Raw genomic sequence first — 11,362 nt, 5'->3', positions numbered from 1 at the left:
TGATCTCACCAACTAGCAGATGGAAATGATGCTCTGAGAGGAAAAGTATTAGATGTTAGATCCAGTGTTTTGGCTGGGATACAGTGCAACTGATAACCATTTCTTTCTTTTTCTTTCTTTCTTTTTTTTTTTAGCCTAGACTAATCTGGAATTCATTATATGGTCTCAGGCTAGTCTTGAACTTACTTCGATCCTCCTACCTCCACCTCCTGAGTGTTGGCATTAAAGACATGCCCCACCATGGCTAGACAAACGGTATCTCTTTTTCAAAAACAATTATTTTATACAGATGATTGGGCTTCTCCGTGAGAATGAAAATACTTCGTAGCATAGGCCAGTAAGGTAAAAAGGAGACATAAAGGGTAGAGAAAGGAAGGGAGGAGAATACTTAATAGGTTGATATTGTATATATGTAATTACAATGATTGTAATGGGGAGGTAATATGATGGAGAATGGAATTTCAAATGGGAAAGTGTGGGGGTGGGGAGGGAGGGAATTACCATGGGATATATTTTATAATCATGGAAAATGTTAATAAAAATTTTTAATTAAAAGAAAACAATTATTTTATTCTACTTCAGATAATTTTCTAGGTATCATGCAGAAGAATCCTTATTGTCTGTAACATAAAGTCCTTCAAAGTTAAAGACTAATTGAAAGTAAATTTTATAAATTTGTCATTATTTGAAAATTATTCAATAATTTTTAGTGTTCTTATGGAATGAAATAATGATAAAACGCATTCTATATTCATATTATCAAAATAAATTTACTTGTCAGGGTTTTTTTTTTTCCTAGTAGGGTCTCACTCTAGCCAAGGCTGACCTGTGTAGCAGAGAGCTTCAGGTTCACTGAGATGAACTTTCAGACCAGGCACAATTATGGAGGAAGGGATTTATTGAAGCTTACAGATCCAGGGGAAGTTCCATAATGGCAGAAGAAGCTGGCCTGCCTTCACAGGCCCAAGCAGAGAGAAAGAAGTACAAGCCTCAAGGTCAAAAGCCACAGCACACTTCAGGAACTCCAGCTAGGCACACTTTGCATATCTTTAGATTGAAATTGGAAACCTACCACCACACCTTAAGATCACCCAGTGACATTGCCTCCAGCCAGGTAGCCAGCAGATGCAAACTACAAACAATAAGGAACTGAATATATTGGGGGCCATCTATTCTATTCAAACCACCACAACCTGGAATTCACTATGTAGTCTCAGGGTTATCTCTTACTCAGTGTGATCCTCCCACCTCTGCCTCCCAAGTGATGAGATTTAAAGGGCTATACCACCATATCCAGCCAGAAGTCAGTTTGAATCCTTGCTCATGTTCAAAGTATAACCACTGTGATAAGACCAAAGATATTAGCAGCCACTAATATTTGATTCACACTTAAGTGGAAGTAAAGAGGGACCATTGATTTCATATCCCCCAGCGTAGACAACATAAGAGCCACAATGCACACCACTCCCAGAAAGACAGTAAACTAAATCCTGAAGAGACAGGGTTTCTTTTCCCTTTTATTGTTACTTTGCAATTGGGAGAAGAGTAGCAATAACCTCTTTCCTTCTCTTGCTTTCCTCAGCAACTTAGAGATGGAATTAATCCACTATACCAGAGTGACAGAATAAAACATCTATATGATGGATCACAATATTCTCACAACAGTGAGGTTTTGCTGCACCTGCAGCATCAATGACAACATATTTATTTGGAGTACTACACAAAACTTTGAACCTTAAGACCAATTCATAGGGATTATACAGAGTCAACAGTCATGTCTTGACTGCTCATTGGCATAAAATATTAGCTCTGCGGTACACACAAAAATAACATAATTTCTTGGGCTGGAGAAATGGCTTAGCAGTTAAGGCACATGCCTGCAAAGACTAAGGACCCAGGTTCAATTCTCCAGGTCCCATGTAAGCCAGATGCACATGGTGGCATATGCATCTGGAGTTCATTTGCAGTGGCTAGAGGTCCTGGCCTGCCCATTCTCACTCTTTCTCTCTCTCTCCCCCATCCCTCTCTCTGTCTCTAATAAGTAAATAAATAAAAATTAATCTTAACAAAACATAATTTTCCTCTGGTTGACTTTCTTTTTGTTGCATTGGCACTAAATTTCCCTTGTTGTAGCTTCTGTCTTTACAGTTTCAAATCTATTTTGAATTTTCCTAGATTCAGTTTAAAGAAGCTCAAAACCAGGGATAGAGGAGGTTCAGCAGTTAAAAGCACTTGCTTATAAAACCTGAAGGCATGGATTGATTCCCCAGTGCCCATAAAAAGCCAGATGCACATAGTGATACATGCATGTGGGGTTCACTTGCAGTGGCAAAAGGCCATGGAGTGCCCATACATACTTACCTTCCTTTTTTTCTTTTCTCTCTCTCCCTCTCTCTTTATCCTGGCAAAAAAAAAAAAAAAAAAAAAAAAAAAAATTAAGTATTTTTTAAAGCTCCAAAACATTTTGGCAGTCTTGGCAACACCTGGGCTTCAGAAAGCCCATAACAATATCTCTAAAATAATGGAGGAAGAATGGCATCAGAAGACAAAATTTAAGATTTTAAAATACTTGGCACAAGGTTGGTGATATATAGGATAATCATAACCATGCTCAGGATCAAAACTGTCATCATGGAAATAATGAGTGAAAACCTCTACACATGATCAAGTTGAAGAGAAACCAAAAGAGAATGAGAGAGAATGGGCACATTAAGGCCTCCAGCCTCCTTATGCATCTGACTTCTCTCCAGCCTTATATTGGTTTTTCAAGGTAGGGTCTCACTCTAGCTCAGGCTGACCTGGAATTCACTATGTAGTATCAGGGTGACCTCGAATTCATGGCCATGATCCTTCTACTTCTGCTTCCCGAGTACTGGGATTAAAGGTATGCACCACCACATCCCGCTTGTTTTTTGTTTGGGGCTTCTTTTGTAAGCCATTGTGTTCTCATACTAGAAATGAAGTAAACATTTATTTAAAAAATATTTTTTATTTATTTGACAGACAAAGAGGGAGAAGGAGAGAATGGGCACAGCAGGGCCTCCAGCCACTGCAAATGCAAAAGCACAGAACAGATGACAATTAAAAACACTTTCATGGGCTGGGGAGATGGCTTAGTAGTTACGGCATTTGCCTGCAAAGCATACATAACCAGGTTCGATTCCCCAGGACCCACCTTAGCCAGATGCACAAGGTGGTGTATGCATCTGGAGTTCATTTGCAGTGGCTGGAGGCCCTGATACGCCCATTTTCCCTCTCTCTCTCGCTCTCTCTCCCCTCTACTTCTCTCTTTCTCTCAAATAAATAAATGTATTTAAAAAAAAGAAAAAAAAACACTTTCAGGCACACTGTGCAGAGGCTGGCAGTCCTTGAGGGCAGCCGACGGTCCTGGCTGTGGCCACAGTGCGGGAGACTGCGGCCGCACTCAACCTCTCTGCCCAGCACAGCCAGGCGCAGAGGCCTCCAGATACATATCCAGTTTGTCCAGCAGCATTTGCTGAAGAGGCTGTCTTTTCTCCAGTTTCAGTGTGGCCCAGAAGCCCTTTGGAGCCACATACGTGTGGAGCAGCATTATAACCACCCTTCAGACAGAAGTGGAGGTAAAGAAACGAAGGCACCATTTAAAACATCACAATGACTGCTTTGTTGGCTCAGATGCTGTAGATGTCATTTATTCTCACCTCATTCAGAATAAGTACTTTGGTGATGTGGACATTCCTTGGGCCAAAGTGGTGAGAGTGTGTCAAGCACTTATGGACTATAAAGTATTTGAAGCAGTTCCAACCAGTCTTCGGAAAAGACAAAAAACCTGCATTTGAAGAATAGTAGTTGCAGCCTTTATAGATTCACAACAGCATCTAGCTAACAGTCAGTCAGGCAAAGAGAGCACTGTATACTCAGCTTCCAGGTATTCAGATGCATTACTTAAGTCATCCGAAATCAAGTCAAACAGTTTAGAAGATCTGTTGGGAAATCTGAGTTTGAAGCCTACTAACTCCTCTCATGTAAATATCTCTGCAACCTTGTCTCCACAAGTTATTAATGAAGTATGGCAAGAAAAAACAATTGGGCATCTACTACAACTTGTAGATCTTCCATTTCTTGACTCCTTACTCAAACGGCAAGAGGTTGAACCTAAAGTTCCTCAATCTAAGAAAGAGCCTGTCATGATCAACTCAACACCAGTAGCTGTCTGGACTGGAGGATTCTCAAGGCCTATAGTGACTCTCAGGAAGATGAGTGGCTCTCGGCTGCAACTGACTGCTTGGATTATCTGCCAGGCCGGATGGTGGTGGACATAAGCAGGAACTTTCCTGAGCAACCAGACAGAACAGACTTAGTGAAGGAACTTCTATTTGATGCTATTGCCAAATACTGTAGCAATCGGGAACCTCTATTAAATCACTTATCTGATGTTCATAATGGAATTGCAGAACTACTTGTAAATGGGAAGAATTAAATAGCATTAGAAGCTACTCAGCTCTTTCTGAAGCTTCTGAATTCTCAAAATAGAGAAGAATTTTGAAGATTGCTGTATTTTATAGCTATTGCTGCACATCCTTCTGAATTTAAATGACAGAAAGAAAGCGACAATCAAATGGCTGTGAAAAGGATATTTTCCAAAGCTATCGTCGACAATAAACACTTATCGAAAGGCAAAATGGACCTGCAAGTGCTCTTTTTAATCGACCACCAAAAAGATGTTTTCAGGATTCCTGGAACTCTACATAAAATTGTTAGCATTAAGCTTCTGGCCTTACAGAAGGGAAGAGATCCAAGTATAGACCCAGGCTATATTTATTGCCACAGAATTGATCGAAATCACTACTCCAGGATTACCCAGCACACAACCAAAGAGGAAATGTTAAGCTTACTAAAGAGTATTGATGAAGATTCAAAGCTGTCTGCCAAAGACAAGAAGAAACTGCTAGGTCAGTTCTCAAAGTGTCATCCCGACATCTTTAATGAGTATTTTGGAGACTGAGTTTCTAAGGTATGTGTATAACTTGTGTGCTTAAAGGACAAATTATGTATCTTAAGATTAAAAAGATGAATATATAAAAATTAAAAAAAAAGGGCTGGAGAGATGGCTTAGCGGTTAAGCGCTTGCCTGTGAAGCCTAAGGACCCCGGTTCGAGGCTCGCTTCCCCAGGTCCCACGTTAGCCAGATGCACAAGGGGGCGCACGCGTCTGGAGTTCGTTTGCAGAGGCTGGAAGCCCTGGCGCGCCCATTCTCTCTCTCTCCCTCTATCTGTCTTTCTCTCTGTGTCTGTCGCTCTCAAATAAATAAATAAATAATTTAAAAAAAAAAACTCAATCAGGGTCTGGAGAAATGGCTTAGTAGTTAAGGTGCTTGCCTGCAAAGCCAAAGGTCCCAGGTTCAACTCCCCAGCCCCCACATAAGCTAGATGCCCAAAGAGGCACATGCATCTGGAGTTCTTTAGCAGTGCCTGTAGGCCCTGGCACACTCATTCTCAATTTTTCTCCCCCTGCCTATTTCTCTTTCTCTCAAATAAATAAAGAAAAATAAAATATTTTTAAAATTCAATCATAAAAAAACACTTTAATGTGGGACAACTCAGAAAAGCATAATGGAAAGATGAGTAATGTTTGCTATAGGGAGAAATGTTTCAAACATGTCGCTGTTGCCAAGAGAGACTTGCTTGTTTTAAAAAAAATTTGAATGCTGGGTCTGGAGGGGTGGCTTAGCGGTTAAAGCTGGAGATGGTTAAGGTGTTTGCCTGCTGCTGTGGTGGTTTGATTCAGGTGTGTTGGGAGCTATGAACCAAACCTTGGCCATGTTAACAGAAACCGCCATATAGCAAGTTAAGTTTCTACTTCCTCACCTAATATTCAACTACCAGAAACAAAGGGATCATACACTTGGCTGATTACTCCCCCATGCTGCCGGTAGCTGATGAAGAAACAAAGGCATTGTGGCTTAACCAGTTACTCTCATCTTCGGCCTGATTACGTCCCCTTCCCCCTACAACCTTATATAAACCTACGTGTAAAAATAAAAATCTTGAGGCTCTGACAAACACCTAGCATGGTCTCCTTCTTGTGTCTGTTTGCCTTCTCCCATTCAGGTTAACTTCCCTCAGGTCCTTATTCAACTCCCTGCTGGCCGGGGCACAGGTGTCTCCCATAAACGTAGGTGTTCTGAATGCTAGGTTCCCAGGTGATGGAGATTTGGGAATTAATGCTTCCTGGAGGCAGTGTATTGTTGGAGGTGGGCTTATGGGTATTATAGCCAGTTCCCCCTTGCCAGTGTTTGGCACACTCTGTTGCTATGGTCTACTTTATGCTGGCCAGGAGGTGATGTCCACCCTCTGCTCATGTCATTGTTTCCCCTGCCATCATGGAGCTTCCCCTCAAGCCTATAAGCCAAAACAAATCTCTTTTTCACAGAAGCTTCTCTTGGTTGGGTGACTTCTACAAGCAGTGTGAACCTGACTGCAACAGCTAAGTGGTACCAAGAGTGGGGTTGCTGCTAGACACCTGACTATGTGGCTTTGGCCTTTTGGAGCTGGTTTTCAAGAGGAATGTGGAAGGATTTGAAACCTTGGACTAAGAGAAACCTTGCAGTGCTGTAAGTTCAGCTTGATGGAATATTCTGGTCAGAGTTGAAAGACCTGAATGCAAAAAGAACTATGAACTTGTGAGGTTTGGCTTATGAGGGTGAGAAAGAGCTTTTATTGGACTGGGATAGCAGTTTGTATGAGAGGCTTACTGTTATGCCTGTGTCCTCAGAAATTGTGCAGGGTTGCTTTGTGTAGAAATGAACTGGTGTGAGCAGAGGGATATGGCACAAAAAGAAAAATCTTTGGGTGAATTGCTGCCCATTTAGCTGTAACTGAGAGATTACAACCTTTGAGATTGAGCCAGCTAATCTGTGTTGGGGCAACAGGAAGAATTTCAACTCTTTTGAAGGGGTCTGAGTGCTCAAGGAGTGTCCTGTTCTTCAAAGTCTGCTTTATCTCCCCCACCCCCAGATTAACAAGTTGGCACCCTACCTAGTATTGTGGAGTATAAGAAATGCAGGAAAGAGAGGGTCATTGAGTTTGCAACATGGTCTTGTGTTCTGGAAATGGCCATGGACAGTGTGAAGCAGGATTGCTGGATGCCTGCATGGAGACCCCATGGGGCCATGAGGATGAAACATGGATTGCAGTAGAGACCCAGTGGAGATGCCAGGACCATGAGATGGCTGCTAAGGAAAGCTGCTGGCCCTGATGAAGTTTTCCAGGACTGTGAGTATCCTATCTGGAGGGGAAGAATTGGAATGCTTGTTGCTAGTTAAAATTATCAGACTTGGAGATTTGTCACTGGCTAGAGTTGTTGGCATTGAAACTACAGAGTTTGATGTTTGTCCTGGTTGTTTTAAATGTTGTATTGACTGAATATTCTTTGCTATGCTGATGCCATCTTCTGCAGTGTAAATGTTTATTCTGTGTCATTATGGGTATTTTGAGGTTAATTTTTGGTATTATGGCTCAGTTAAAAGATCTTGGGCTATAGAGTTTGTTTGCAGTAGCTGGAGACCCTGTATGCCCATTCTCTCTGTCTGACTCTTCTCTCTGTTTGCAAATAAACAAGAATATTTAAAAAATTTTAAAAACATAAAAATGAAAGTTAGAGGGCTGGAGAGATGGCTTAGTGGTTAAGCGCTTGCCTGTGAAGCCTAAGGACCCCGGTTTGAGGCTCAATTCCCCAGGACCCACGTTAGCCAGATGCACAAGAGGGCGCACACATCTGGAGTTCATTTACAGTGGCTGGAGGCCCTGGTGTGTCCATTTTCTCCCCCTCTCTCTCTCGGTCTGTTGCTCTCAAATAAATAAATAAAAATAACAAAAAAAAAAAAGTTAGATTAAAAAAAAGATCTTGGGGTATGGGGATGCAAGAACATCATTGGAACTCATTTAAAAAAAAAAAAATGGCCGGGCGTGGTGGCACACGCCTTTAATCCCAGCACTCGGGAGGCAGAGGTAGGAGGATCACCGTGAGTTCAAGGCCACCCTGAGATGACAGAGTGAATTCCAGGTCAGCCTGGACCAGAGTGAGACCCTACCTCGAAAAAAAAAAAAAAAAATGTGTGTGTGTGTGTGTGTGTGTGTGTAGTGTAACTATTTGAGATAGAAAGAGGCAGATAGATAGAAAACGGGCACACCAGGGCCTCTTCTCACTGCAAACAAACTCCAGATGCATGTACTACCTTGTGCATCTGGTTTATGTGGGTATTGGGGAATCAAACCTGGGTCCTTAGGCTTCGTAAGAAAGCACCTTAACCACTAATTCATCTCTCCAGACCCACAGTGTGATTTTTTTTTTCCTCAGAAACCATAACCAAAAGCAATCATAGTGGCACACACCTTCAGTGTCAGCACTTGGGAGGCAGAAGTAGGAGGACCATTATGAGTTCAAGGCCACCCTGAAACTACTTAGTGAATTCTAGGTCAGCCTAGCTAAATTAGAGTGATACCCTACCTCAGAAAAAACAAACAACACAAAAAAAGTGAGGGTAGGAGAGTTGCTTTAGGGGTTAAGGTGCTTGCCTGCAAATCAGTACCTGCTGCGAGCCCCCTGACCCGCAGGAAAAGCACGACCAGCAAACAAGGATCTTTCTCAATCACACTTTATTGGAGAGCCTCTTGGTTAACAGAAAGGTTGATGGCGAGGGGCCGGGGCGCAGGAGTGTAGCTGCTTTTATAGGGTGTAATACTACTAGACACCTACGGATTGGCCGTCACCTGCTCCCCCATCACCCAGGGCCACGGGATAGGCCCAGGATGCATTACATCATGTGCACGCGCAGCATCAAGCAAGACTGTCGCCAGGATATGACCAAGTAGGGGGTTGTTCGTCACCACTCTCAGCAGGAAGTCAGCGCCATCTTGTAATGGCGTCTGTAGCCGCTCCCTGCAGCTCCTCCTTTTTTGTTTAATAAAATGGCCAAGCGTAAATAGAAAACATGCCTTCCCGATCAGGTCCGCACCTCATGATGTGTTGACCGATCAAGGGAAGAAGTCCAACCTCCCCTTCCTCAGTGCAATGGGACAGGTCCCCTGAGAGTGTAAAGGCGGCGGTCAAACGAAAGCTACCATATTCCTGCCCATCCTCGTGCAATGGGTACTCTGAGACCCCGAGGGTGCAAGGGCCAAGGAAGCTATTTGTCTTTTAAAGCTGCCAGCCAGATTTGGGGAGAGGAGCCACATTCTAAGGCAGCGAGCGCTTGTGAAATGACCATTTTATGTCTCCTAGTTTGGGTTCGCAGGCGACAGACCAACCATAGGCAAAGCACACACCCTCCTAAGCAGCATACCAGAAACATTCCAGTTCCTACCCATTCCTTGAAATAGGAGAATGCAGATGATATCCAAGAAGTAAAGCCTTCTGCCAAGCTAAGATCCACTCGTGTGGAATTAATATGTACCATAGCTTGTCTTAATTCCTCCAATTCCCTATCAAATTCCTTAGACCAATTTTGCGAGAGGGCTAGCGACAAACTACGAGACAGATTAGCAGCTCTGGTGAAGTTTTCATAAGGGACACTAGTAACACACAATGCATTATACTTCCATTCACATCCCAGCTGAGCTAGCTGCCAAAGGACATCAACCTGTTCTTGGATTAAATCTATTCTTTGGTTTAAAATTTGGATACCACCCTTTAAGTGAGAATTTAAAGCTGTCTCAGTGTCTAAGGCCTCTGAGGTAGAAGTAGCCAAGTTATTCAAAGTTTCAGCCGTCTGTACTGAGGAAGCTATGGCCACACCCGCCGCAGTAGCGGCAGCGGCTATCGCAGCCACAGCTGCTATAACTGCTGCTGTGATGCCAAAATCCCTTTTTTTTTGCAGGTGCTGGGAGCTTCCACAGGCACAGGGACCCAACGAGGGACCCTAAGGACCATAGCATTTTTAAACTTTGGAGCATCCCAGCATTGGGACAAGAGGCAGGAGGTATTGGAGCAGCTACTGAAGGAGGAATTACTGAGTACAAACATAAACGGTGGGTGAACGCAAACTGGTGCCGGGGAGAAAATAGCATTTCTTGCGTTAGTTTGGCACCCATGTCCAATGCTCATAATTCCTCCTGTGGTGTTGATAGTTTTGTATAAAGCATCCCAGTTCTCATCAGCTTCCTCCACCACCTGCTCCTTCTCACTAAAGACTGCAATCACATTATTACAAGCAACTTGTCCTCCCTGTAATAACACAAAAGGTGTGAAATCAGTACAGCTTCCATTTGTTCCACACAAAATCCACTTTGAAAATGGATTATACCTTCTATCTTGTCTGAAAAATCCCCCAGTCCATAAGGCCGGATAGGGATGGGGACCCCTCATGTCCGGGGAGAAATTAAAGAGTTTTTCCTTACTCGTCCAGCCAACACTGGTAGACTGACAGTCAGACCACGGCCAGGTTTCCCCTTCATCACTTCCCCAACAATGAGGAGCAAGTCGTGGTTGGTATGCTTTGTCTGATATGTTTACACCAACCAGAAATGTTCCATTAAGCCAGATTGCCAATTCAGTATAGGTATAGTTGCAAAATTTATATTGGGAAGTCTTATTCTCTGGACCATACCAATCATTACGTCTCTGTTGGTCATTTCTTTCCCAAATCATGTCCCTGTGGAACCAAGCAAAGGCTTGTTTCTTTAAGACCATACAGTCCTCATAAGTCGGATCAAGCGTAAAGCACAATGTCCCCGATGCCTGGAAACTCCGCTGTTCTCCGATAGAAACGGAAGAGGTGTCTTTCCTCACCATGGGAAGACCCAGTTCCTTCTCTGTTGTAAAGAAACGGGGAAAAACCACAGCAGAGTGGTATACTGGCATGGGTTTGGGAAATGCAGACATAATGCCCCAACGCTGTTCTCCCCTACATTCCAGGCACAGGATGAGGATCATCAATAAGGCTCTCCTTTTCTCCATCCTTCTCTCCATCCTGGTAGGCATCTCCGTCTCCAGGAGCCTCCTGTTGGGGTCGGGTAATTGTTTTCACCAAGCGAGCCGGAACCCAATGCGGAGAATCTTGGTCCTGTGGAAAAACACAAACAGCTCCCCTGGATCTTAATATCACAAGATCCGGTCCTTTCCATTTATTATCCAAGACGTCTTTCCACATCACCATTTCTTTCGGCACAGAAGTTAGAGATTTTCCATGTCTATCAGCTGCGCTGTCACCATGGAAATCCAAAATTAAAAAATTGAGTGTAAAAAGAGCTAAAGATATTCTTTCCTTGGGAGTAGCGTCTTCGGCTATCCCTCTTTTTTGTTTAAATAAAAGAGCTTTTAAGGTCTTATTAGCTCTTTCTACTATTCCTTGGCCCTGTGGGTTATAAGGAAGGCCAGTGGTGTG

At 43.1% G+C, this 11,362-nt stretch overlaps 2 pseudogenes; one reads left to right on the top strand and one right to left on the bottom strand.

Annotated features, from left to right (window-relative positions):
* Positions 1 to 1,327: 1,327 nt before the first annotated feature.
* On the bottom strand, positions 1,328 to 2,609 carry LOC123456261 (annotated as a pseudogene).
* Positions 2,608 to 4,984, top strand: LOC101618226 (annotated as a pseudogene).
* The last annotated feature ends 6,378 nt before the right edge of the window (positions 4,985 to 11,362 follow it).

This window comes from Jaculus jaculus, chromosome 20 (assembly GCF_020740685.1).
Source record: "Jaculus jaculus isolate mJacJac1 chromosome 20, mJacJac1.mat.Y.cur, whole genome shotgun sequence".
In the NCBI taxonomy this organism is placed as follows: domain Eukaryota; kingdom Metazoa; phylum Chordata; class Mammalia; order Rodentia; family Dipodidae; genus Jaculus; species Jaculus jaculus.
Note: the sequence above shows the minus strand (reverse complement) of the source record. Positions and strands in the feature narration are given on the sequence as shown.